Source organism: Salmo salar, chromosome 01 (genome assembly GCF_965601325.2).
Source record: "Salmo salar chromosome 01, fSalSal1, whole genome shotgun sequence".
Lineage (NCBI taxonomy): Eukaryota > Metazoa > Chordata > Actinopteri > Salmoniformes > Salmonidae > Salmo > Salmo salar.
Window position 1 is genome coordinate 106,777,923 of NC_138291.1, and position 25,954 is coordinate 106,803,876.

General features: G+C 46.8%; 1 protein-coding gene across 2 annotated transcripts in view; it reads left to right on the forward strand.

Moving 5' to 3' along the window:
• Window positions 1-2,111: 2,111 nt before the first annotated feature.
• The window catches only part of LOC106569858 (E3 ubiquitin-protein ligase pellino homolog 1), a 71,105-nt gene continuing 47,262 nt past the window's right edge, over window positions 2,112-25,954 (forward strand). Inside the window, exons 1-2 of one of the 2 annotated variants that reach the window (XM_082978738.1) lie at window positions 2,112-2,711; window positions 8,145-8,319. The gene's annotated coding sequence lies outside the window, so the exon portion shown is untranslated. The remainder of the gene's footprint in view (window positions 2,712-8,144; window positions 8,320-25,954) is intronic. The other variant, XM_082978737.1, reaches the window with a different exon arrangement.

Sequence of the window (25,954 nt, forward strand, 5' to 3'; positions counted from 1 at the left end):
AGCCAGGGGAATGAGTAAGAGACATGACATGATGAGGTAAACAAGGTAGTGATCAAAGGGATGATGGTGCATTTGTTCCCTTCACACAAACATTTTTCAAACACACACTTTCATTTTCACCTTCATTTTCCAGCTTTTTGATGCATTTTGTCTTTGTGTAACGGAACCAAGAATGGCAGTGCATGGAAAAATGCACACAAAAAGTCACAGAACAATGCAAGGAAAAAGTGACATACACGGAAAAAGGCAAACACACAGCCAAGCACACACAAACAAGCACATACACCCTCCTAGGGAATGAGATGGAAAGCCCTCTAGGCCTGTAGGCTTATGTTATGACTCCATTCAATTTCTCCCTTCCATTGACGTCTAGGGTGCTGGCATCTATAGATCAGGTTCACATGGGAGACATATTTATCACACACGATGAGTGTCCACCATCGGCTGTGAGGGCAGTAGACCGTGAGTCCCATGCAACCAGGCTTCGGTGGCTTGTTACAGCCTGTCTCAAACTCCTCTGTGGGAGAGAGAGAGTCCCAAATGAAGTTGGCAGCCTATTATTCCCTATATAGTATACTAGATTTGAGGGAATTTGCCACATATACAATGATTCATCTGTGTGGCATGAAGGTCTGGAGTAGAGGGAGATTATATCTCGGTTGGGATCTATCGAGTCCAAGATCTATACCTCAGCAATAAGGTAGGGAGTTCTGTATCATGAATATGGTCACAGGTAGATGGTGTTGTTCGTCCCGGCGCAACAGCGAGGGCCAGTCTACCCATAAAGTCCTTATACTCTTGCATAAGGGCCTTATCTTTTATATCAGTGAGAATTAATTTTTTTTTAAACAAAAGGTTCAATTGGTACACGCCCTCGTAGGGTTAGTGCTTCCACACAGCCATATCTCCATGTTACAGTGCGTGTTTATGGAAAACACTTGGGCTAAAATTGCTATCTAGTGTGCTCCAAACACCTGTGTGTAAGTGTAGCTCGGGAATAGTTTTGGCGGTTGGAGGCACCCATAGCTGTGTGGATCTGTGCAAAACTGTTGCAGTAAGTATCATTTTTATTTGAAAGATTATTTCTCGCTGATGAAAGGGCTATATGTTTCAAAAGCAGTATCGCAAGCAATGATTATTGACATTTCTAAACAGCATCGGGATTGTAGTTCACATGAGCCAGTCATGGGCGAAGTTAACCGCTGAAAACTGTAGGGAGAAGGCAGAATTCTGCCTAGAGTTTGAGAGCTAGGATCTATCCACAGAAACATGACCTAATATTCAAGCGCCTACGGCTTGCTGCGAACAAGCACTGACAAAGAAACATACCATCTCAGAACACAGGACCACTCCCCACAACATAAATGTATATATAGCAACCATTCAGCACGGACTACACATGACAGAACTCATCTGGACAAGTTCATGGGGTGTGGTTTAATACCATTTTAAATGCTCCCCAGTAAGTAGGGTCCCTTGGGAAACACTGACCAACACTTTGGTTCCTGCCTTGTCACATAAGGTTTGATTGACATAAGACCAGTAAATTACTAGGTTCACCTGAATGAGCTATATTATATTGCCCTTTTCTGCATTTTTTTTTAACTAGGCAAGTCAGTTAAGAACAAATTCGTATTTACAATGACGGCCTATCAAAAGGCAAAAGGCCTCCTGCGGGGAAGGGGTTGGTATTAAAAATAAAATAAAAATATAGGACAAAATACACATAACGACAACAACATAGCATGTCAACAACACATGACAACACAGCATGGTAGCAACACAACATGACAACAACATGGTAGCGGCACAAAACATGGTACAGATATGATTGGGCACAGACAACAGCACAAAGGGCAAGAAGGTAGAGACAACAATGTCTCTACCTTCTAAATGTGAAGCAGTCCAACTGTCACTAAGAGTGTCCATGATTGAGTCTTTGAATTAAGAGATAAAACTGTCCAGTGTTTTTTGCAGCTCAGAGCTGAAAAGAGGAGCAACCCAGGGATGTGTGTGCTTTGGGGACCTTTAACACAATGTGACTGGCAAAACGGGTGGAGGATGAGGGCTGCAGTAGGTATCTCAGATAGGGGGGAGTTAGGTCTAAGAGGGTACATGCTTTGTCTTCTTCTTTAACGGACTGCGTGGTTTTACTCAGTTTCATTACATTAGCTATAGGCTACCACATGAATGCATAATATATAAACAATTTGCACATCACATTCCAAAACAAGTACTTGCATGGTGGCTTCAATGACAGGTTTAGATACTCTGCGGTGCCTTGTTAGGTCGAGAGCTCAACTACGATATCCACAATCCCTTTCGCATCATACGCGGCAGGTTTTTATCGGATCAGAGTACGCTACAATTCAAAACGAGACGTCTCTGTTTATGTTCAACATTACTCCAACACATTACTCTGCCGTCGGCACGGAGAGCGAAGCATTTAAAAAAAAAACATGTATTTTGGGGAATGTAACTTTGTACAGGAAGAAAGCCAACACGAAAACGTCGTATGATTGGCCATTCTGACTCTTTTTTGTATGAAACGTTGAGAGATTTGTTGACAAATTGCCTTTGTTAGCTAGTAAACAAGCTAGCGCAGGGAAGTTGGGCTGAAGCGGCTGGTGGTGGATTGTTGTCAGCCGCTCACTGAGCGGTGTGTCTCGGAGGAGGACAGACTCGACGGGAACCACCTCATCGACTCCGCTGTAAGTAGAACTAGCTAAGGCTAACCTTCCTCTCATTTACACAAGATAACTAACCATATTAACTTGCCAATCAGTTGCCAATCTCCTGTTTTCCTTTGTGAACCCGCTAGCTAGCTCACCTAAGGACAGTAGGCTAGCTAGCTAATATGCTTGCTAGCTGGTGGAGAGATGTGCCAGGTAACGTTAACGTTACAGTAGCTAGTTATTCCTCTCAAAAACCTAGCTAACTAATAATGGTCAGAATTTAGGCTATAACCAAGTCTTCTCTTAACGTTAGTCATAACTATTTATTTTGGGGTCATTGTAATATATATATATATATCCAAAGCTATTTGGTCATAAATCCATACATTTTTACGCACGGTGGCCCCGGGAATCGAACGCACTATTCCGGCTTTGTCTACCAACTGAACTAACGTTACTGTTGGAATGGGATATCATTGCCTTGTTCAAGCATCTGATCTGCTTGCTACCCCTGTTTCTGCCTTTGTTGGTCCGGTCTGGCGATGACTTGGATCAGCCTTTTGACATCCGTGTCCCGTTGTCGTATCAATCATTCGGTTCCCCTTTCCATTTATCTTATCTCTTATTTCGGACCAATAGCTCGAATGGGGATTTGACTTGCCACTCAGCTATTGTTTAGCTGCAAACGTTGTCGTCATTGCATTGCCAAAGGTCTTTGGACACTGTGTTAACTAACCTCCAGACGAGCTTCAATGCCATACAACTCTCCTTCCGTGGCCTCCAACTGCTCTTAAATACAAGTAAAACTAAATGCATGCTCTTCAACCGATCACTGCCCGCACCTGGCCGCCCATCCAGCATCACTACTCTGGACGGTTCTGACTTAGAATATGTGGACAACTACAAATACCTGGGTGTCTGGTTAGACTGTAAACTCTCCTTCCAGACTCACATCAATCATCTCCAATCCAAAATTAAATCTTGAATTGGCTTCCTATTTCGCAACAAAGCATCCTTCACTCATGGTGCCAAACTAACCCTCAAAACTGACCATCCTACTGATCCTCGACTTCGGTGATGTCATCTATAAAATAGCATCAAACACTCTACTCAACAAATTGGATGCAGTCTATCACAGTGCCATCCGTTTTGTCACCAAAGCCCCATATACTACCCACCACTGTGACCTGTATGCTCTCGTTGGCTGGCCCTCGCTTCATACTCATCGCCAAACCCACTGGCTCCAGGTCATCTACAAGTCTTTGCTAGGTAAAGCCCCGCCTTATCTCAGCTCACTGGTCACCATAGCAGCACCCACTCGTAGCCTGTGCTCCAGCAGGTATATCTCACTGGTCGCCCCAAAGCCAATTCCTCTGGTCGTCTTTCCTTCCAGTTCTCTGCTGCCAATGACTGGAACAAACTGCAAAAATCACTGAAGCTGGAGACTCATATCTCCCTCACTAGCTTTAAGCACCAGCTGTCAGAGCAGCTCACAGATCATTGCACCTGTACGTAGCCCATCTGTAAATAGCCCATCCAACTACCTCATCCCCATACTGTATTTATTTATTTATCTTGCTCCTCTGCACCCCAGTATCTCTACTTGCACATTCATCTTCTGCACATCTATCACTCCAGTTTTTAATTGGTATATTGTATTTACTTTGCCACCACGGCCTATTTATTGCCTCCCTTATCTTACCTCATTGCACACACTGTATATAGACTTTTTCTACTGTATTATTGACTATGTTTTGTTTATTCCACGTTTAACTCTGTGTTGTTTTATGTGTCGAACTGCTTTGCTTTATCTTGGCCAGGTCGCAGTTGTAAATGAGAACTTGTTCTCAACTAGCCTACCTGGTTAAATAAAGGTGAAAAAAGGTCAACATGTTGTTTACAAACTGATTTTTGGCCACAATATTTTTTGTTTCTAAACTTGAGAGTGTGCATGCACACACACACACACACACCATATGTTTTACTATCCTTGTGGGAACCTAGCCTTAACCTGACTCCTGAACTTAGCCCTAATTGTAACCAAAACACTAAACCTAACCCCTAAACGTAAAATAGCATTTGTCCTTCTGGGGATGTGGGAAATGTCCCTATGAGGGATAATGTTCCTTGTTTTACTATCCTATTGGGGACTTTTGGGCATTTCCAGTACCCTCAAGGATAGTAATATCCCCCCCCACACACACACACACACACACACACACACACACACACACACACACACACACACCACCCCTTTCCACTCCAGAGGGTCTGAGGGGGGGGGGGGGCTCTGTCCCACTCCAGAGGGTCTGGGGGGGGCTCTGTCCCACTCCAGAGGGTCTGGGGGGGGGGGGGGGGGGGGCTCTGTCCCACTCCAGAGGGTCTGGGGGAGGCTCTGTCCCACTCCAGAGGGTCTGGGGGGGGGGGGGGGGGCTCTGTCCCACTCCAGAGGGTCTGGGGGGGGGGGGGGGGGGGCTCTGTCCCACTCCAGAGTGTCTGGGGGGGGGGGGGGGGGGGGGCTCTGTCCCACTCCAGAGGGTCTGAGGGGGGTCTGTCCTCTATTGAATCTGTCTCTAAATCAGGTCTTCAGATAAAACCAGCTTGTGGTCAGTCAGAGGATGACTGCCTGATGCAGGTATCGGCTTACATGGGCATCAGTTTTAGCTGTGTAACACACACACACACACACACACACACGAAAACACACACGAACGAACACACAGGCGCTGTGCGTCTCAGTTTCAGTCAGGAAACCGGAATTAAATCCTGATGGGAATCAGACAGACAGGAACGAAGAGGTCTAATGTCTTAATAGATGAAACAGCACCGTGTATCCGTAGTAACCCCTGTGTATCCATAGTAACCCCCGCCTGTCCAGCGTGTCTGTAGGAATCCCCCGCCTGTCCGGCGTGTCTGTAGGAACCCCCCGCCTATCCGGCGTGTCTGTGGGAACCCTGTCCGGCGTGTCTGTGGGTGGGAACCCTGTCCGGCGTGTCTGTAGGAACCCCCCGCCTATCCGGCGTGTCTGTGGGTGGGAACCCTGTCCGGCGTGTCTGTGGGTGGGAACCCTGTCCGGCGTGTCTGTGGGTGGGAACCCTGTCCGGCGTGTCAGATATCCATCAGTCCGGTTTTCAGTTTGAGCGTTCTGTGTGTGTACGTGATGTGTGTAAATGAGCTGTTCTCTGGAGCTGTTGCGTCATGAGGCTTGGTACTGTGTGTGTGTGCACACTGTATGCCTGTGTGTTTTGGCCTGTGTGTGTGCACACTGTATGTGCCTGTACTCTGGATGGAATGCCTAGGTAGTTCCCCAGGTCATAACTGTGGGTGTGTACGTGTGTGTTTTTTGCTTACGTTTGTGCATACTGTAAGCTTATGAGTCTGTACTCTGAATGACATACCTGGGTAGTTCCCCAGGTCATAACTGAGACACCTGAAACCCCACCTCTTCAAGGAATACCTGGGATAGGATAAAGTAATCCTTCTAACCCCCCCCCCCCCCCCCCTTAAAAGATTTAGATGCACTATTGTAAAGTGGTTGTTCCACTGGATATTATAAGGTGAATGCACCAATTTGTAAGTCGCTCTGGATAAGAGCGTCTGCTAAATGACTTAAATGTAAATGTATAACTGCGTGTATGAGGCTAGGAACATCTGAGCAGCTTAGGCTAGGCTGTAGGCTACACTCTGCAGTGTATGAGGCTAGGAACATCTGAGCAGCTTAGGCTAGGCTGTAGGCTACACTCTGCAGTGTATGAGGCTAGGAACATCTGAGCAGCTTAGGCTAGGCTGTAGGCTACACTCTGCAGTGTATGAGGCTAGGAACATCTGAGCAGCTTAGGCTAGGCTGTAGGCTACACTCTGCAGTGTATGAGGCTAGGAACATCTGAGCAGCTTAGGCTAGGCTGTAGGCTACACTCTGCAGTGTATGAGGCTAGGAACATCTGAGCAGCTTAGGCTAGGCTGTAGGCTACACTCTGCAGTGTATGAGGCTAGGAACATCTGAGCAGCTTAGGCTAGGCTGTAGGCTACACTCTGCAGTGTATGAGGCTAGGAACATCTGAGCAGCTTAGGCTAGGCTGTAGGCTACACTCTGCAGTGTATGAGGCTAGGGCCATCTGAGCAGCTTAGGCTAGGCTGTAGGCTACACTCTGCAGTGTATGAGGCTAGGAACATCTGAGCAGCTTAGGCTAGGCTGTAGGCTACACTCTGCAGTGTATGAGGCTAGGAACATCTGAGCAGCTTAGGCTAGGCTGTAGGCTACACTCTGCAGTGTATGAGGCTAGGAACATCTGAGCAGCTTAGGCTAGGCTGTAGGCTACACTCTGCAGTGTATGAGGCTAGGAACATCTGAGCAGCTTAGGCTAGGCTGTAGGCTACACTCTGCAGTGTATGAGGCTAGGAACATCTGAGCAGCTTAGGCTAGGCTGTAGGCTACACTCTGCAGTGTATGAGGCTAGGAACATCTGAGCAGCTTAGGCTAGGCTGTAGGCTACACTCTGCAGTGTATGAGGCTAGGAACATCTGAGCAGCTTAGGCTAGGCTGTAGGCTACACTCTGCAGTGTATGAGGCTAGGGCCATCTGAGCAGCTTAGGCTAGGCTGTAGGCTACACTCTGCAGTGTATGAGGCTAGGAACATCTGAGCAGCTTAGGCTAGGCTGTAGGCTACACTCTGCAGTGTATGAGGCTAGGAACATCTGAGCAGCTTAGGCTAGGCTGTAGGCTACACTCTGCAGTGTATGAGGCTAGGAACATCTGAGCAGCTTAGGCTAGGCTGTAGGCTACACTCTGCAGTGTATGTGAAGCTTGCCACACTACTCTCCAGCTCAGCTTATTCGCTCCATTCAGTGTGCTGGGTTTGTGCATGTGAGATGACGGATTACCAGGGTTTGTCATGGAAAGTGGGTCAGATAGTGGGTATGTTTTTACTGTCATTTCTGTTAGTGGGGTAAGAAAGACAAAGGCCTGGTAAAATACCATCAGACGTTTTTCTAAAGTGCTGGAGCAGATTTGACTGTTGGTCTCTCTTTCTCAGTCTCTACACCTTGCATCTATCTCGGTCTATCTCTCTCTACTTCTTCCCTTCTATTTCTTTAGGTATCTTCCAAACCGTCTCTCTCCCTGACCCTCTGCCTCCCTCTTTCTCTACTTCTCCATCCCCCTCTTTCTTATTTACGCGCATGAGGTCATTCATACAGTCATGGAAGGACATACCTGCCAACACCTGAGCTTAAAGAAAATGTCAAATCTGGACACTGTGTCAGTTTGCTTCTGCACCTGACTGGAGAAACATTTTAACGGGAAAAACCAACTAAGTCTGTTTATGGTTTGTGTTGTGAAGCTCTGCCTTTAGTCTAGCAGTTCACAACATTACAAATGCTGCTCCGGGGGGGAGTTTCCCCTGGGTTTTTTATGTTTTTTAACCTTTATTTAACCAGGCAAGTCACTTAAGAACATATTCTTATTTACAGTGACGGCCTACACCGACCAAACCCGGACGACGCTGGGCAAGTTGTGCGCTGCCCTATGGGACTCCCAATCACGGCCGGTTTTGATACAGCCTGGATTCGAACCAGGCTGTCTCTAGTGATGCCTCTAACACTGAGATGCAGTGTCTTAGACCGCTGCGCCACTCGGGAGCCCAAGGTACAGATCTAGGATCAGCTTTCCCTCCCCCAATGCTAACTAAAACCATTAGGGGAGATGCTAAACTGTCCCCAAATCAGCATTTAGGAGCAACTTCACTCAAGTCCAATAAGGTTAGCCTTACTGAAATTAAGTTGTTTGTATTGTGAACACAACATTTATGATGTCTTTGACTTTCACCTCTCAGATTTGGAAAGTGAAAAACAAAGAGCTGAGTGGTAGTAGTAGTTAGGGTTAGAGAGGAGGGCTGGTAGTAGTAGTAGTAGTTAGGGTTAGAGAGGAGGGCTGGTAGTAGTAGTTAGGGTTAGAGAGGAGGGCTGGTAGTAGTAGTAGTAGTAGTTAGGGTTAGAGGGGAGGGCTGGTAGTAGTAGTAGTTAGGGTTAGAGGGGAGGGCTGGTAGTAGTAGTTAGTGTTAGAGAGGAGGGCTGGTAGTAGTAGTAGTAGTAGTAGTAGTTAGGGTTAGAGGGGAGGGCTGGTAGTAGTAGTAGTAGTAGTTAGGGTTAGAGAGGAGGGCTGGTAGTAGTAGTAGTAGTAGTTAGGGTTAGAGAGGAGGGCTGGTAGTAGTAGTAGTAGTAGTTAGGGTTAGAGAGGAGGGCTGGTAGTAGTAGTAGTAGTAGTTAGGGTTAGAGAGGAGGGCTGGTAGTAGTAGTAGTAGTTAGGGTTAGAGGGGAGGGCTGGTAGTAGTAGTTAGTGTTAGAGAGGAGGGCTGGTAGTAGTAGTAGTAGTAGTAGTAGTTAGGGTTAGAGGGGAGGGCTGGTAGTAGTAGTTAGTGTTAGAGAGGAGGGCTGGTAGTAGTAGTAGTTAGTGTTAGAGAGGAGTGCTGGTAGTAGTAGTTAGTGTTAGAGAGGAGGGCTGGTAGTAGTAGTAGTTAGGGTTAGAGGGGAGGGCTGGTAGTAGTAGTTAGTGTTAGAGAGGAGTGCTGGTAGTAGTAGTTAGTGTTAGAGAGGAGGGCTGGTAGTAGTAGTAGTTAGGGTTAGAGAGGAGGGCTGGTAGTAGTAGTTAGTGTTAGAGAGGAGTGCTGGTAGTAGTAGTTAGTGTTAGAGAGGAGGGCTGGTAGTAGTAGTAGTTAGGGTTAGAGAGGAGGGCTGGTAGTAGTAGTAGTTAGGGTTAGAGGGGAGGGCTGGTAGTAGTAGTTAGTGTTAGAGGAGGGCTGGTAGTAGTAGTAGTAGTTAGTGTTAGAGAGGAGGGCTGGTAGTAGTAGTAGTTAGGGTTAGAGAGGAGGGCTGGTAGTAGTAGTAGTAGTAGTAGTAGTAGTTAGGGTTAGAGGGGAGGGCTGGTAGTAGTAGTTAGTGTTAGAGAGGAGGGCTGGTAGTAGTTAGGGTTAGAGAGGAGGGATGGTAGTAGTAGTTAGGGTTAGAGAGGAGGGCTGGTAGTAGTTAGTGTTAGAGGAGTGCTGGTAGTAGTAGTAGTTAGGGTTAGAGAGGAGTGCTGGTAGTAGTAGTTAGTGTTAGAGAGGAGGGCTGGTAGTAGTTAGTGTTAGAGAGGAGTGCTGGTAGTAGTAGTAGTTAGGGTTAGAGAGGAGGGCTGGTAGTAGTAGTAGTAGTAGTTAGGGTTAGAGAGGAGGGCTGGTAGTAGTAGTAGTAGTTAGGGTTAGAGGGGAGGGCTGGTAGTAGTAGTTAGTGTTAGAGAGGAGGGCTGGTAGTAGTAGTAGTTAGGGTTAGAGAGGAGGGCTGGTAGTAGTAGTAGTAGTAGTAGTTAGTGTTAGAGAGGAGGGCTGGTAGTAGTAGTTAGGGTTAGAGGGGAGGGCTGGTAGTAGTTAGTGTTAGAGAGGAGGGCTGGTAGTAGTAGTAGTAGTAGTAGTTAGTGTTAGAGAGGAGGGCTGGTAGTAGTAGTTAGGGTTAGAGGGGAGGGCTGGTAGTAGTTAGTGTTTGAGAGGAGGGCTGGTAGTAGTAGTAGTAGTAGTAGTAGTAGTAGTTAGGGTTAGAGGGGAGGGCTGGTAGTAGTAGTAGTTAGGGTTAGAGGGGAGGGCTGGTAGTAGTAGTTAGTGTTAGAGAGGAGTGCTGGTAGTAGTAGTTAGTGTTAGAGAGGAGGGCTGGTAGTAGTAGTAGTTAGGGTTAGAGAGGAGGGCTGGTAGTAGTAGTTAGTGTTAGAGAGGAGGGCTGGTAGTAGTAGTAATTAGGGTTAGAGAGGAGGGCTGGTAGTAGTAGTAGTAGTAGTAGTAGTAGTTAGGGTTAGAGGGGAGGGCTGGTAGTAGTAGTTAGTGTTAGAGAGGAGTGCTGGTAGTAGTAGTTAGGGTTAGAGAGGAGGGCTGGTAGTAGTTAGGGTTAGAGAGGAGTGCTGGTAGTAGTAGTAGTTAGGGTTAGAGAGGAGGGCTGGTAGTAGTAGTTAGGGTTAGAGAGGAGGGCTGGTAGTAGTTAGGGTTAGAGAGGAGTGCTGGTAGTAGTAGTAGTTAGGGTTAGAGAGGAGTGCTGGTAGTAGTAGTTAGTGTTAGAGAGGAGGGCTGGTAGTAGTTAGTGTTAGAGAGGAGTGCTGGTAGTAGTAGTAGTTAGGGTTAGAGAGGAGGGCTGGTAGTAGTTAGTGTTAGAGAGGAGGGCTGGTAGTAGTAGTTAGTGTTAGAGAGGAGGGCTGGTAGTAGTTAGTGTTAGAGAGGAGGGCTAGTAGTAGTAGTAGTAGTAGTAGTAGTTAGGGTTAGAGAGGAGGGCTGGTAGTAGTAGTTAGTGTTAGAGAGGAGGGCTGGTAGTAGTAGTAGTTGGTGTTAGAGGGGAGTGCTGGTAGTCGTTCTCTCCTCTCCAGATCCCCCAGTCTCTCCCTCCTCTCTCAGGGGCTGCTGCTGCCAGTACAGGCTGTGCTTTAGGCACAGATTTATGATCAGTCTGCCCCTACCCTCCCTGCTGTCTTCCTGTGCAGAGTGAGTCACACTTTCCCCCAGCTGCTGGTCACTGGAACGGGTGGTCACTGGAACAGGGGGTCACTGGAACAGGGGGTCACTGGAACGGGTGGTCACTGGAACAGGGGGTCACTGGAACGGGTGGTCACTGGAACGGGTGGTCACTGGAACGGGGGGTCACTGGAACGGGGGGTCACTGGAACAGGGGGTCACTGGAACGGGTGGTCACTGGAACGGGTGGTCACTGGAACGGGGGGTCACTGGAACGGGGGGTCACTGGAACGGGTGGTCACTGGAACTGGTGGTCACTGGAACGGGTGGTTGGTTTCTGGGAAGGTCACAGTGTGTTCTCTACTGGCAGGAAGTAGTACCTAGACAGCGTGTAAGTGTGCCCATGTGGTTTTGAGTGCATGTGATGTGTGTGTGCTGTTTGTTGTCTGTCCGCTGTCGGTCTGTGTTCACCTCAGTGAATTATTGATGAGCCTGTAACTTGAATGCCTCCCCTCCTCTCCATCTCCCAGTCTCTCCATCTGTCACCAGTCCCCTACATCCCAGTACTGCTTACTGGAGCCAGTACACCCCTCTCTTTCTCTCTCTCTTTTTCTAGGTCCCTCTCTCCCCTCCCCTGGGTGTGTTTGATGGGGATTACCTACCTAGTGACAATCATTTACTGTTAATGCGGCCACACACACACACACACACACACACGGTGGTGGTAGGCTGGGGCTGTATAATCGGTACCAGATGGCCTTTGAAGATGGAAGGTGGGGGTCTCTGTACCTAATTACATTGACCTACACTGCGTTTTGTAGATTTCATGCGTTTCAGGTCCATAACAGCATGTGACTGGGCTGAGTGGATAGAAACATTGCTTTGAATAAGAGTTCAGGTAGGCTACAGCCCACTTCTCCATTTTATGGAATACAGTGTCTAAGATTAAGTCAACCTCTGCCTTTGTAGCCTAAATTTGAGCAGTCCAAAGAAACATGTCCTCTATTGGAAGTCTTTCTTCTGTTAGTCTTATAGGCTATTGTTTTAAATAGGATTCTGGGAACTTTCAATAAATTCCCTGGTTTTCCATAAATCCCATTTCCGGATTTCCTTATTCCTTTCCGATTCCGGGAATCTTCCAACCAGGATTTCTGGGAAAACCAGGGAATTTGTTGAAAGTTCCATGAATTTTGCAACCCTAGTTTTAATTATCTGGAGTGTGTTTTATAAATGTCTGAAAGGCATTTGGGAACCAACCACTAGTGGAATTCACCCTCTGTTCAGTGTATTAGACCTTGTGATAATGTCTAGTTCATTTGACTTCCTCCTCTGTGGGCAGTCAGTTACTGCTTGACACTCAGCATTAAGGGGGTAAGGCCTTGTGATAGACTAGTGTCCTGTCCTGGGGGTGTACTGAGGTGATAGACTAGTGTCCTGTCCAGGGGGTATACTGAGGTGATAGACTAGTGTCCTGTCCAGGGGGTATACTGAGGTGATAGACTAGTGTCCTGTCCAGGGGGTATACTGAGGTGATAGACTAGTGTCCTGTCCTGTCCAGGGGGTGTACTGAGGTGATAGACTAGTGTCCTGTCCTGTCCAGGGGGTGTACTGAGGTGATAGACTAGTGTCCTGTCCTGTCCAGGGGGTGTACTGAGGTGATAGACTAGTGTCCTGTCCTGTCCAGGGGGTGTACTGAGGTGATGGACTAGTGTCCTGTCCAGGGGGTATACTGAGGTGATGGACTAGTGTCCTGTCCAGGGGGTGTACTGAGGTGATGGACTAGTGTCCTGTCCAGGGGGTGTACTTGAACATCTAGCTGCCACACTACAGAAACAGGAGATGGGCTCCGGCTCGTACAAGCCAAGGCTCGTGCAAGGCTACTTACTTACTGTGGTCAGTCAGTCCATTCCCTCAATGAGAAAACGTCCAGTCATCCAGGACCTCAGCTGCCACGGATGACCCAGTTGTCGTGGGAGTGGCACCGATTGGTCCCAGATTCTCTTGGCAAGCGGGTCCCGTGTCCTTTCCAGCTGGAACATGGTTTATTTAACCAAGCTAATTTAATACTGAGGAGAAGGATTTCAACCTGCTCAGAAAGATGACAGATGGATGGGGGTTATCTCAAACACAACAACAACCAGCACTACATTGCTAGATCTTAGATCTGAGAATGAGGAAGATTCTGGCAATCACACAGACACAGAGAATGATTGAAAGCCTGAGAAATGTTTGAAATTGTGAAAAGTGTCATTCAACTTTTCTACATTCACCAACATTCTGGAAACCATTTTTTAGGTCAGATGCTTGGCAATGGGTACAATGGAACAATTCTGATAGGTTTCCATTTCCGACAAGGTGGTGGCTGTGTGGGAGAATTTGCTGAGTTGAGTTGGCCACGTCTACTGATGTTTAACCTTTTATTAGGTTAGTCTTGTTGAGATTAACATCTCTGTTTCAAGAGAGACCAGGATAGCAGAATCAGCACAGCAGTATCAGACAAACTGCCATGACATCAGCCAGAGGAAAATGACATAAATATAAACTGCATGTTCCCATGTCTGGAGGCGAACTACGCCATCTAGCCCACAACAATGCATCTCATCCTTTGTACTCACTGGGTGCCCACTGGTAGATTCCACTGTCTGTGTTGGTTAAAAGGGTCAATTCACCACTTTTTCACCTAATATTTACTATGCTGTCTTCGGCACCATACCAGTGTCTGTCTATTACATAGGCCTACACGTAGGCTAGGCTATGTAACAAAAATATTAGAACATAATATGTATTGACTGTTGTTCTTGTGAGGTTTGTATTCCAGTCTTCTGACAGTTTGGCTGGTTTGTACTCCGGTCTTCTGACAGTTTGGCTGGTTTGTACTCCGGTCTTCTGACAGTTTGGCTGGTTTGTACTCCGGTCTTCTGACAGTTTGGCTGGTTTGTACTCCGGTCTTCTGACAGTTTGGCTGGTTTGTACTCCGGTCTTCTGACAGTTTGGCTGGTTTGTGTATGCAAGTGTTTGATCTGAGGCTATCTAACTTCCTGTCTCATTAAAGGGCGCCCGGGTTCACTTTCTTCTTGTTTCGGATACTCAGGGGGACATCACACAGACAGACACACACATACTCACCAAACTCAAAAAAATCACTTCAAACAGTAAAATGGCTCTTTGGCTAGCTTTTGCTACAGCCTATATCAATGAGCGTTAGCATTCTAGCTAACAACTGCTGCATCCAAAACAGTTATTTTGCAAAGATCACAACCGAATATAATCTTAGCGACTGTTCAAGCAAGAATCAAAACATTGTAAGCGTAAGTTATTTTGTTTAGCCTAAGATTGATGTTTTTACTATTTCTATGTTGAATGGGTGCAGAGTGCGATGGCTTTCTTACAGCCGCGTGCATCTGTGTGTGATGTCAGTGTGTCGTGTTCTGGAAAATTGTCTATAGCCTGTTGTCCATCTTCTTTTTAAATAGTCAGTCAACGTGTTTTCAGCACCATTATTTCCCTGATTGATCAAAACGTGTTTTCTCATGCTCTCTCTTGTCTCTCTGCAGCAGTCACATAGTGAGCAATATGTTTCAACATCAAATTGCAATAAAATCGCAGTATTGAATTGTATCAACACCAAATTATGATGATAATATGGTATCTTGCGGTCCCTAGTTGGCATGGGTTGGGTGAACCCCAACAACACACTGTTGTTGGCGTATACCGGTCATTAAAAATATTCATGCGAGTAGACTGCTGATTGGCCATCTCATCCTCCTTAGGAGGATGACTGCATTCTATGAGGAAGTAGCAAGCTTTTTTTTTTTACGGTCTGTTTGAGATACAATTTGTGAGGTGGGGTTTTTTATGTGTTTGTTTGTTTGTTTTCTCCAATTTAAGCTTTGGCCACCTGAGTATAGAATGAGTCAACAACATTATTTGGGTATGAGTTAACAGAATATTAACTTCTCTAGGGCCAGTGGGACGATTTCGTCCCACCTACGTAACAGCTAGTGAAATCCCGTGGCGCGTTATTCAAATACCTTAGAAATGCTATTACTTCAATTTCTCAAACATATGACTATTTTACACCATTTTAAAGACAAGACTCTCGTTAATCTAACCACACTGTCCGATTTCAAAAAGGCTTTACAACGAAAGCAAAACATTAGATTGTCAGCAGAGTACCCAGCCAGAAATAATCAGACACCCATTTTTCAAGCTAGCATATAATGTCACAAAAACCCAGAAGACAGCTAAATGCAGCACTAACCTTTGATGATCTTCATCAGATGACAACCCTAGGACATTATGTTATACAATACATGCATGTTTTGTTCAATCAAGTTCATATTTATATAAAAAAACTGCTTTTTACATTAGCATGTGACGTTCAGAACTAGCATACCCCCCGCAAACTTCCGGTGAATTTACTAAATTACTCACGATAAACGTTCACAAAAAGCATAACAATTATTTTAAGAATTATAGATACATTACTCCTCTATGCACTCGATATGTCCGATTTTAAAATAACTTTTCGGTGAAAGCACATTTTGCAATATTCTAAGTAGATAGCCCGGCATCACAGGGCTAGCTATTTAGACACCCAGCAAGTTTAGCCTTCACCAAACTCCGATTTACTATTAGAAAAGTTTGATTACCTTTGGTGTTCTTCGTCAGAATGCACTCCCAGGACTTTTACTTCAATAACAAATGTTGGTTTGGTCCCAAATAATCCATAGTATAACCAAACAGCGGCGTTTTGTTCGTGCGTTCAAGACACTATCCGAAAGGGTAAAGAAAGGTGACGAGCACGGCGCATTTCGTGACAAAAAAATCTAAATATTCCATTACCGTACTTCGAAGCATGTCAACCGCTGTTTAAAATCAATTTGCATGCCATTTTTCTCGTAAAAAAGCGATAATATTCCGACCGGGAATCTGCGTTTAGGTAAAAAGACGAAAGAAAATAAAGCACGGGGTCGACTCGTGCACGCGCCTAAGCCCATTGTCCTCTGATCGGCCACTTGCCAAAAGCGATAATGTGTTTCAGCCTGGGGCTGCCTCGATTTCATTCAGCTTTTTCCCGGGCTCTGAGAGCCTATGGGAGCCGTAGGAAGTGTCACGTTACAGCAAAGATCCTCAGTCTTCAATAAACAGAGACAAGAAGAACAAGATCTTGTCAGAGAGGGCACTTCCTGTAAGGAATCTTCTCAGGTTTTAGCCTGCCATATGAGTTCTGTTATACTCACAGACACCATTCAAACAGTTTTAGAAACTTTAGGGTGTTTTCTATCCAAAGCCAATAATTATATGCATATTCTAGTTACTGGGCAGGAGTAGTAACCAGATTAAATCGGGTACGTTTTTTATCCAGCCGTGTCAATACTGCCCCCTACTCCCAACAGGTTAACTTTTACAAGTGAGATTTTGACTGGACAGTTAGTTTTTTGTCAACAGATATCTAATCACTTGACCCTGATGGCATCCTGACATGCAGTACTTTCAGGTTTCTCTGTTTTCACCAGTTTGATTCACTCCCTCAGTTGGCTTCCCCTGGTCAGCTAACCGGCAGAAAGAAAAAGGGTTTGAGCTCCCTCCCTACGTTCCCCAGCAACACGCATCCACATACGCACACAGAATATGCATGCTCACGAACACATCAAACGCTCAGGCAGTACCTCTCCCTATTATCATCCCCCCTCTCACCAGTCTTTTAATCTTTTACGTCCGGAACGTCAGCCTGCGGAGGAGGGTCTAACGTCCGGAACGTCAGCCTGCGGAGGAGGGTCTAACGTCCGGAACGTCAGCCTGCGGAGGAGGGTCTAACGTCCGGAACGTCAGCCTGCGGAGGAGGGTCTAACGTCCGGAACGTCAGCCTGCGGAGGAGGGTTTTAGAAAGACGGACAAACATCTAGACCTCAAATCAAATTGTATTTGTTACATGCCCAGAATACAGCAGGCCTTAGCCAACAATGCAGTTTTAAACCTAAACAACATGACACTTTTTGCAACAGACTTTTAGGAACACAGACACATAAACGCTGATGACACACTCTTCATAGTGGTAGTGATGTTGATTACCTTGATGTAGGCTTTAGGTGACCTCTGCTTCATGACCAATAACTCGCACTGTATTAACGTCCCAGCACTGGTAGGATCATTCGCTAGTGAATTTCCCCATCGTAAAGTTATCAGTGGATTTATAATAGACTAGGCCTATCTGTGGATGGCGCATGTGTACAGTGCAGTAAGAATGTTGTGTTGAAGTGTTCCACAAACAGTCAGCCAAATCCCAGACCTCACACACAACTCTCAGCTCTCGACCATTCTTTTATTTAACCTTTATTTAACTAGACAAGTCAGTTAAGAACAAATTCTTATTTACAATGACGGTCTTCCGGGGAACAGTGGGTTAACTGCCTTTGTTCAGGGGCAGAAGGACAGATTTTTACCTTATCAGCTCGGGGATTCGATCTAGCAACCTTTCGGTTACTAGTCCAACGCTCTAACTACTAGGCTACCTGCCGCCCCAATGCAGGGGGTCAGACAGCCTTCCTAACCCACAGGTTAGTTTCATAATACAGACGGCCTTCCTGCTCTCCCAGCCAGGCCCCAGAGCAGTGCTCCAGAACCACATCCCAGTCCAGAGTAAAAACATTGTTTATCATCTGTATGGAACATCACAGGAGACACACGTAGCCTACACACATCTCCTCTCCTTGTCTAGAACACGATTTCCCTCCCAAATCCCAGGTAGCCTACACACATCTCTCCTTGTCTAGAACACGATTTCCCTCCCAAATCCCAGGTAGCCTACACACATCTCCTCTCCTTGTCTAGAACACGATTTCCCTCCCAAATCCCAGGTAGCCTACACACATCTCCTCTCCTTGTCTAGAACACGATTTCCCTCCCAAATCCCAGGTAGCCTACACACATCCCCTCTCCCTGTCTAGAACACGATTTCCCTCCCAAATCCCAGGTAGCCTACACACATCTCCTCTCCCTGTCTAGAACACGATTTCCCTCCCAAATCCCAGGTAGCCTACACACATCCCCTCTCCCTGTCTAGAACACGATTTCCCTCCCAAATCCCAGGTAGCCTACACACATCCCCTCTCCCTGTCTAGAACACGATTTCCCTCCCAAATCCCAGGTAGCCTACACACATCCCCTCTCCCTGTCTAGAACACGATTTCCCTCCCAAATCCCAGGTAGCCTACACACATCCCCTCTCCCTGTCTAGAACACGATTTCCCTCCCAAATCCCAGGTAGCCTACACACATCCCCTCTCCCTGTCTAGAACACGATTTCCCTCCCAAATCCCAGGTAGCCTACACACATCCCCTCTCCCTGTCTAGAACACGATTTCCCTCCCAAATCCCAGGTAGCCTACACACATCCCCTCTCCCTGTCTAGAACACGATTTCCCTCCCAAATCCCAGGTAGCCTACACACATCCCCTCTCCCTGTCTAGAACACGATTTCCCTCCCAAATCCCAGGTAGCCTACACACATCCCCTCTCCCTGTCTAGAACACGATTTCCCTCCCAAATCCCAGGTAGCCTACACACATCCCCTCTCCCTGTCTAGAACACGATTTCCCTCCCAAATCCCAGGTAGCCTACACACATCTCCTCTCCTTGTCTAGAACACGATTTCCCTCCCAAATCCCAGGTGACTGAGATATGATTCCTCCTCTCTTTCTTCTCCTTCCCTCTCTTTTGATATTTTACACATCCCTGCTCATCGATTAGATGGGTTACACAGGAAGAACGAGGGAGGGAGGCAAAGACGGGGAGTCTGTGAGAGGGAGGGAAAGAGAGACTGTGAGAGGTATCGTTAGTGTCGATCTTCTTTCCCGAGCGTCCCCTCAGATTGATTACCTGGTCATCAGACTTGTAATCTTCAGCGTGTGCAAACCAATCCTCCTCTGATCCCTCCACGCAACCAACACACTCAGGAGTCCAGACCAGACGCAGGGCGTAAGCAACAACCAACACACTCAGGAGTCCGGATCAGACGCAGGGCGTAAGCAACAACCAACACACTCAGGAGTCCGGACCAGACGCAGGGCGTAAGCAACAACCAACACACTCAGGAGTCCGGACCAGACGCAGGGCGTAAGCAACAACCAACACACTCAGGAGTCCGGACCGGACGCAGGGCGTAAGCAACAACCAACACACTCAGGAGTCCGGACCGGACGCAGGGCGTAAGCAACAACCAACACACTCAGGAGTCCGGATCAGACGCAGGGCGTAAGCAACAACCAACACACTCAGGAGTCCGGACCAGACGCAGGGCGTAAGCAACAACCAACACACTCAGGAGTCCGGACCGGACGCAGGGCGTAAGCAACAACCAACACACTCAGGAGTCCGGACCGGACGCAGGGCGTAAGCAACAACCAACACACTCAGGAGTCCGGACCGGACGCAGGGCGTAAGCAACAACCAACACACTCAGGAGTCCGGACCGGACGCAGGGCGTAAGCAACAACCAACACACTCAGGAGTCCGGACCAGACGCAGGGCGTAAGCAACAACCAACACACTCAGGAGTCCGGACCAGACGCAGGGCGTAAGCAACAACCAACACACTCAGGAGTCCGGACCAGACGCAGGGCGTAAGCAACAACCAACACACTCAGGAGTCCGGACCAGACGCAGGGCGTAAGCAACAACCAACACACTCAGGAGTCCGGACCAGACGCAGGGCGTAAGCAACAACCAACACACTCAGGAGTCCGGACCGGACGCAGGGCGTAAGCAACAACCAACACACTCAGGAGTCCGGACCGGACGCAGGGCGTAAGCAACAACCAACACACTCAGGAGTCCGGACCGGACGCAGGGCGTAAGCAACAACCAACACACTCAGGAGTCCGGACCGGACGCAGGGCGTAAGCAACAACCAACACACTCAGGAGTCCGGACCGGACGCAGGGCGTAAGCAACAACCAACACACTCAGGAGTCCGGACCGGACGCAGGGCGTAAGCAACAACCAACACACTCAGGAGTCCGGACCGGACGCAGGGCGTAAGCAACAACCAACACACTCAGGAGTCCGGACCGGACGCAGGGCGTAAGCAACAACCAACACACTCAGGAGTCCGGACCGGACGCAGGGCGTAAGCAACAACCAACACACTCAGGAGTCCGGACCGGACGCCGGGCGTAAGCAACAACCAACACACTCAGGAGTCCGGACCGGACGCAGGGCGTAAGCAACAACCAACACACTCAGGAGTCCGGACCGGACGCAGGGCGTAAGCAACAACCAACACACTCAGGAGTCCGGACCGGACGCAGGGCGTAAGCAACAACCAACACACTCAGGAGTCCGGACCGGACGCAGGGCGTAAGCAACAACCAACACACTCAGGAGTCCGGACCGGACGCAGGGCGTAAGCAACAACCAACACACTCAGGAGTCCGGACCGGACGCAGGGCGTAAGCAACAACCAACACACTCAGGAGTCCGGACCGGACGCAGGGCGTAAGCAACAACCAACACACTCAGGAGTCCGGACCGGACGCAGGGCGTAAGCAACAACCAACACACTCAGGAGTCCGGACCGGACGCAGGGCGTAAGCAACAACCAACACACTCAGGAGTCCGGACCGGACGCAGGGCGTAAGCAACAACCAACACACTCAGGAGTCCGGACCGGACGCAGGGCGTAAGCAACAACCAACACACTCAGGAGTCCGGACCGGACGCAGGGCGTAAGCAACAACCAACACACTCAGGAGTCCGGACCGGACGCAGGGCGTAAGCAACAGCCAACACACTCAGGAGTCCGGACCGGACGCAGGGCGTAAGCAACAACCAACACACTCAGGAGTCCGGACCGGACGCAGGGCGTAAGCAACAACCAACACACTCAGGAGTCCGGACCAGACGCAGGGCGTAAGCAACAACCAACACACTCAGGAGTCCGGACCGGACCCAAGGCGTAAGGAGTCCGGACCGGACGCCAGGAGTAAGGAACAATCAGGAGTCCGGACCGGACGCAGGGGTGTAAGCAACAGCCACGCGCACACCTATTTATTTGAACAATGAAGCTTAAACTTTTTAATTTGTCTATGATCTCCAGCATTTTGGATTTGAGATGAAATGTTTCATATGAGGCGACAGTACAGAACGTCACCTTTTATTTCAGGGTATTTTCATACATATGTTTTACCGTTTAGAAATGAAAGCACTATATATCTATTCCACGCTGTCATTTGAAGGTTCATAAGTGTTTGGACAAATTGACTTAAAAAGTAGTTAAACGTTTACTATTTGGTCCCATAATACATCAAGCTTGTGACTGCAAACTTGTTGGATGCATTTACAGTTTTTGGTTGTGTTTCAGGGTCTGTTGTACCCAATAGAAATGAATGGTAAATAAGAATAAAAAATGTTTCTGAACACTTCTATTGATGTGGATGCCACCATGATTTTGAATGATGAGTGAATAATAATGAGTGAGAAAGTTAGAGGCATTAATGTCATACACCACCCCCCACCACCCCCCCCCCCCACCCCCCCAAAAAAATGCTAACCTCCCCTATTATTGGTAATGGTGAGAGGTTAGAATGTCTTGGGGGTATAATATTTGTTTGAGTATTGTAGAAGTGGTTACCCCTCTTTCCGCCCCTTTAAAAACCTCTGCAGCATGCGCCAGTCTAGACACCATTTGGGAAAACCATGAAAGGAATTCCTGGGAATTGTACAAAGCCTTTGTTTTCCTCCTTTCTCTGTAAAAGCCATCAAGGGCAGAATGTTATCCAGAGCCACGTGGCTGTATACTGTTGGAACTGAGCTGTGGTTTAACACTGCTGCCGTCTTCCTACAGCTAGTGCTGCCTGGGGTAGTACTAGAGTGTTGGCCTAGCTAGTGCTCATCGAAGGTAGGGATGGGCGTTTGCAGTCATTTCACTATTTTAATATTATTTTAAAAAATGCGTTTACCTTTGTAACTTACATTTTTAACTTGAGCACGGCTTCCCCTTTATTTCTGCAGCGGGGGAGGGGTCGTGTGTGTTTGAGCTGGGAGGGGAAGAGAGACGAATTAGCCATGCCAACTCGGCTACAGCCAAGACTAGCTAACTTATAGCAGCCACAGTGTTATCTTTTACATTTTAGTCATTTAGCAGACGCTTTTATGCAGACCAATTTACAGGAGCCAGTAGGATTAAGTGCCTTGCACATCAACAGATTATTCACCTAGTCGTAAATAATTTTTTTGTATTTTACTCCCTTTTTCTCCCCAATTTTGATCTTGTCTCATCACTGCAACTCCCCAACGGGCTCGGAGGAGAAGGTCGAGTCATGCGTCCTCCGAAACATGACCCCCCCCAAACCACGCTTCTTAACACCCGCCCGCTTAACCTGGAAGCCAGCCGCACCAATGTGTCGGAGGAAACACCGTTCACATGATGACCAGGGTCAGCCTGCAGGTGCCCGGCCAGCCACAAGGAGTCGCTAGAGCGCGAAAAGCCAAGTAAAGCCCCCCTGACCAAACCCTCCCCTAACCCTGACGATGCTGGGCCAATTGTGCGCCACCCAATGGGACTCCAGATCACAGCTGGTTGTGATACAGCCCGGGATCGAACCCGGGTCTGTAGTGTTGCCTCTAGCACTGCGAAGAAGTGCCTTCGACCACTGCGCCACTTGGGAGGCCCGGCCCAACGCTCTTAACTGCTACCATACCTGCCGTTGTAGCGGCATCCCATCTAACACTGCCTGTCCTGACTGGAGTAGCCTAGAGAAGCTAGCTAGCTAAGCTAGCCATCTAGTGTTAGGCTAATTGCAGGCTACATTCTTCACTTTCTCCCCAACCCCATTCAGAGATCAATGTTCATCCTCAGCTTACCTCCTAGCCTGCTCGTTCTCATTTAACTCATTTAACTCCGCTAACTTTATTAATTCTGTAGTTTTAATTTAATCTTGCATTGCATTAGTGAACTCTCATTTCACTTGCTACGCATAGTCTCTTTTTTGGGGGGTTCAACCCACTGTTCCCTGGTAGGCTGTCATTGTAAATAAGAATTTGTTCTTAACTAACTTGCCTAGTTAAATACATTTTAAAAAACTCAATTTTTGGGGGGAAATATTTTAAATTTCTTTTTTTTTTGTGTATTTCACAAGAGTTCTGAACCTTTCTATTCTCATAGATTCTACATATTGTAAATTAAAGATTTTTTTTTGCTAAGAGTATTATTATAATATTGATCAATGACTGACTTTTTAAATCACCCAGCAGTGCTATTTGCAGAGTTGGCTCTAGTTAAATGTTGCAATTCTTCAGCCATTCCTGAACCTGTGACCAAAAACAAGCTACATATGGGCCGCACCAAAACAAATGATTCTGTCTCTTCGCAACAAAATATGCAGAGCTGGGATGGTTGTACCCCCTACATATATATCATTCTATTGGTTGCAATGATTGAAATGGAAAAACGTATGTTTTGAATCCAGTGTCATTTTGTGTATCAGTTCATAAACCATGTGCCATGGAATCGGTACATTAAAAATCTCTTCCCAACTATTTTGCAATCAACTGGTATACTTTTTTATTTATCACAATTTTCTTTAGCCATTTTTGGTTTTTAATGCAGGGCCAACAGATAAGTTCCTTACTTACTCCCCCTTTCGCTTGCTTCTTCCATTTGTGCGGTAATGCTGCAGTTAGTTGGTTGAGTAGAGCCTTTTTATTTTTTTAAATTTTTCAAAAAAAAATATATATTTTTTAAATCAATTAGTATATTTGAGTTTAACCATAATATTTGTTCTGTCTTTTCTGGTGGATTAACCTGAAATTGCAACCAGCTGTCAATGGTTTGTTTTAAAAATAGCGATATTTATTTTAGAGATCGTTTTTAATTTTTGAATAACCGAAAGTGAGAGGTTATTCTGAATCTGAATAAAGGGAAAAAGGCCATTTAAAAAAAAATATATATATATATTTCACCTTTATTGAATTCTTGAACATGGGGTGAGACATTCTTACTAATCTGCTGGAGAACCAGTTCAGATTTAAGTATAACTTTTGTATGACTGAAGCCTTTAGTGAGAGGTCTAATGCTTTAATATTTAATCATTTCTGCCCTCCAAATTCATATTCAGTATATAAATAGGCCCGTTTAAATTTTTTGGCTTGCCGTTCCAAATAAAATTGAATATTTCTGCAAATAGGTAAACGAATAGATAGGTATTTTCCTTTCCACAGCAGAAAGAGCTTATCTATTTTTGCTGACTTTCTATTCAAATGTATTGTAGTGAGCCTCTGACTGTAGGCCTAGTGCCGCTTTGATTGGCTAACAAAAACAAGCTACATGTGTGAAGGCGCCTGTCTTTTTATGGGGTGCATGTCATAAAAATGACTTTTAAAAGTAGTTTTATTAAATTAAGAATTTGAAATGTCATGGTATATCCTTGTATGCAGCAATGTAACATGGATATTTAATTTTAAAAATAGGCCTGTAATGTTTTCTTATAAAAATGAATACTCACACAAGAAATCAAATACGAATGTCTGTTCAGATATCCAAATATTTCAGTAACCGTGCCCATCCCCAGTTGAGAGTAAACAACCTAAGTACAGGAGTGTTCTCGCTGAAGGTTGAGAGTTGGCAATTTAGCTCATTGCCCTTAATGGAGGCTGAAGTGCAGAGAGTTGATAGCCATCAATGAGACTGGCTTAACTATGATATATCTAGTTTAGCAGAAGGTCCTGGGATTTGAACCCACTATCCTGCCGTTACAAGTGCCAGGCTGTACCAACTGAGCTGCATAGGACCTCTGTTACTCATTTAACCAGCCAGCCAATTAGCCAGTCTACAAACCATTTAGGCAGTGAGTCAGCTAACCAGCCAGTCCTCCAGCCAGCCAGCAGCACTAAGTGAAAGTAAGATGACTGATACTGACTTAGCCTAGCACTCTCTCTTAGTGGTGCTGGCAGACTGGGTGCCTGAAAGGTTCACGGACTACCTAAATGGCTGGCTGGTTGACTGGCAGGGTGCCTGATTGGTTGGTTGGTTGGTTGGTTGGTCGACTGGCTGGGAGGTTAGCTGGCTGGTTGACTGGCAGGCTGTCTGGTTGGTTGACTGTGATTGACTGGTTAGCTGGCTGTCTGGCTAGTTTGTTGGCTGGCTGGCTGGTTGGGTGGCTGGTTGACTAGCTGGTTGGCTGGCTGGCTGGCTGGCTGGCTGGCTGACTAGCTGGCTGGTTGGTTAGCTGGCTGGTTGGTTAGCAGGCTGGTTGACTAGCTGGCTGGCTGGCTGGTTAGCAGGCTGGCTAACTGGCTAGCCTGTTGGATATCCCAGGAGGCAGCTGGTGTTTGCCCAGGAAGCAGGCTGTCTGCTGGGGCCACTGATGTGGTTCTCCTTCCCCATGGTGGTCCTCCACCACACACCACATCTGGTTTAGGTATTCTCTCTATCTCTCTATCTATCGAGCTGATAACCTAAAAGTTAATTGAGATTCAGACACTTCCTAGAAGACGGTGTTTGGACTCCTCTCATCAGATTGTGGGTGAGATCTTTGAGTTGAGTAGCTCTGACCCCTGAGATGTAGGCTACCCCACACCAGGGTTTCACCAGTTTTTATTTTGATGTGGGCACTAGTGTTATTTTGCTGAGAGATATGAAGTAGGTTGTGTGTGTGAATCTGTTTCCAGGAAACTGGCCCGATATGTTCCATTTGTGAATCACCTCAACTCCCAGTTTAAGTGACGTCATCATCGCAGTTCTCACAAGCTTCTCTATCAACAGCCAGTCCAGTGTGTATTCTGAACACTCAAGTGTGGTTGAAGAATAGCACACCT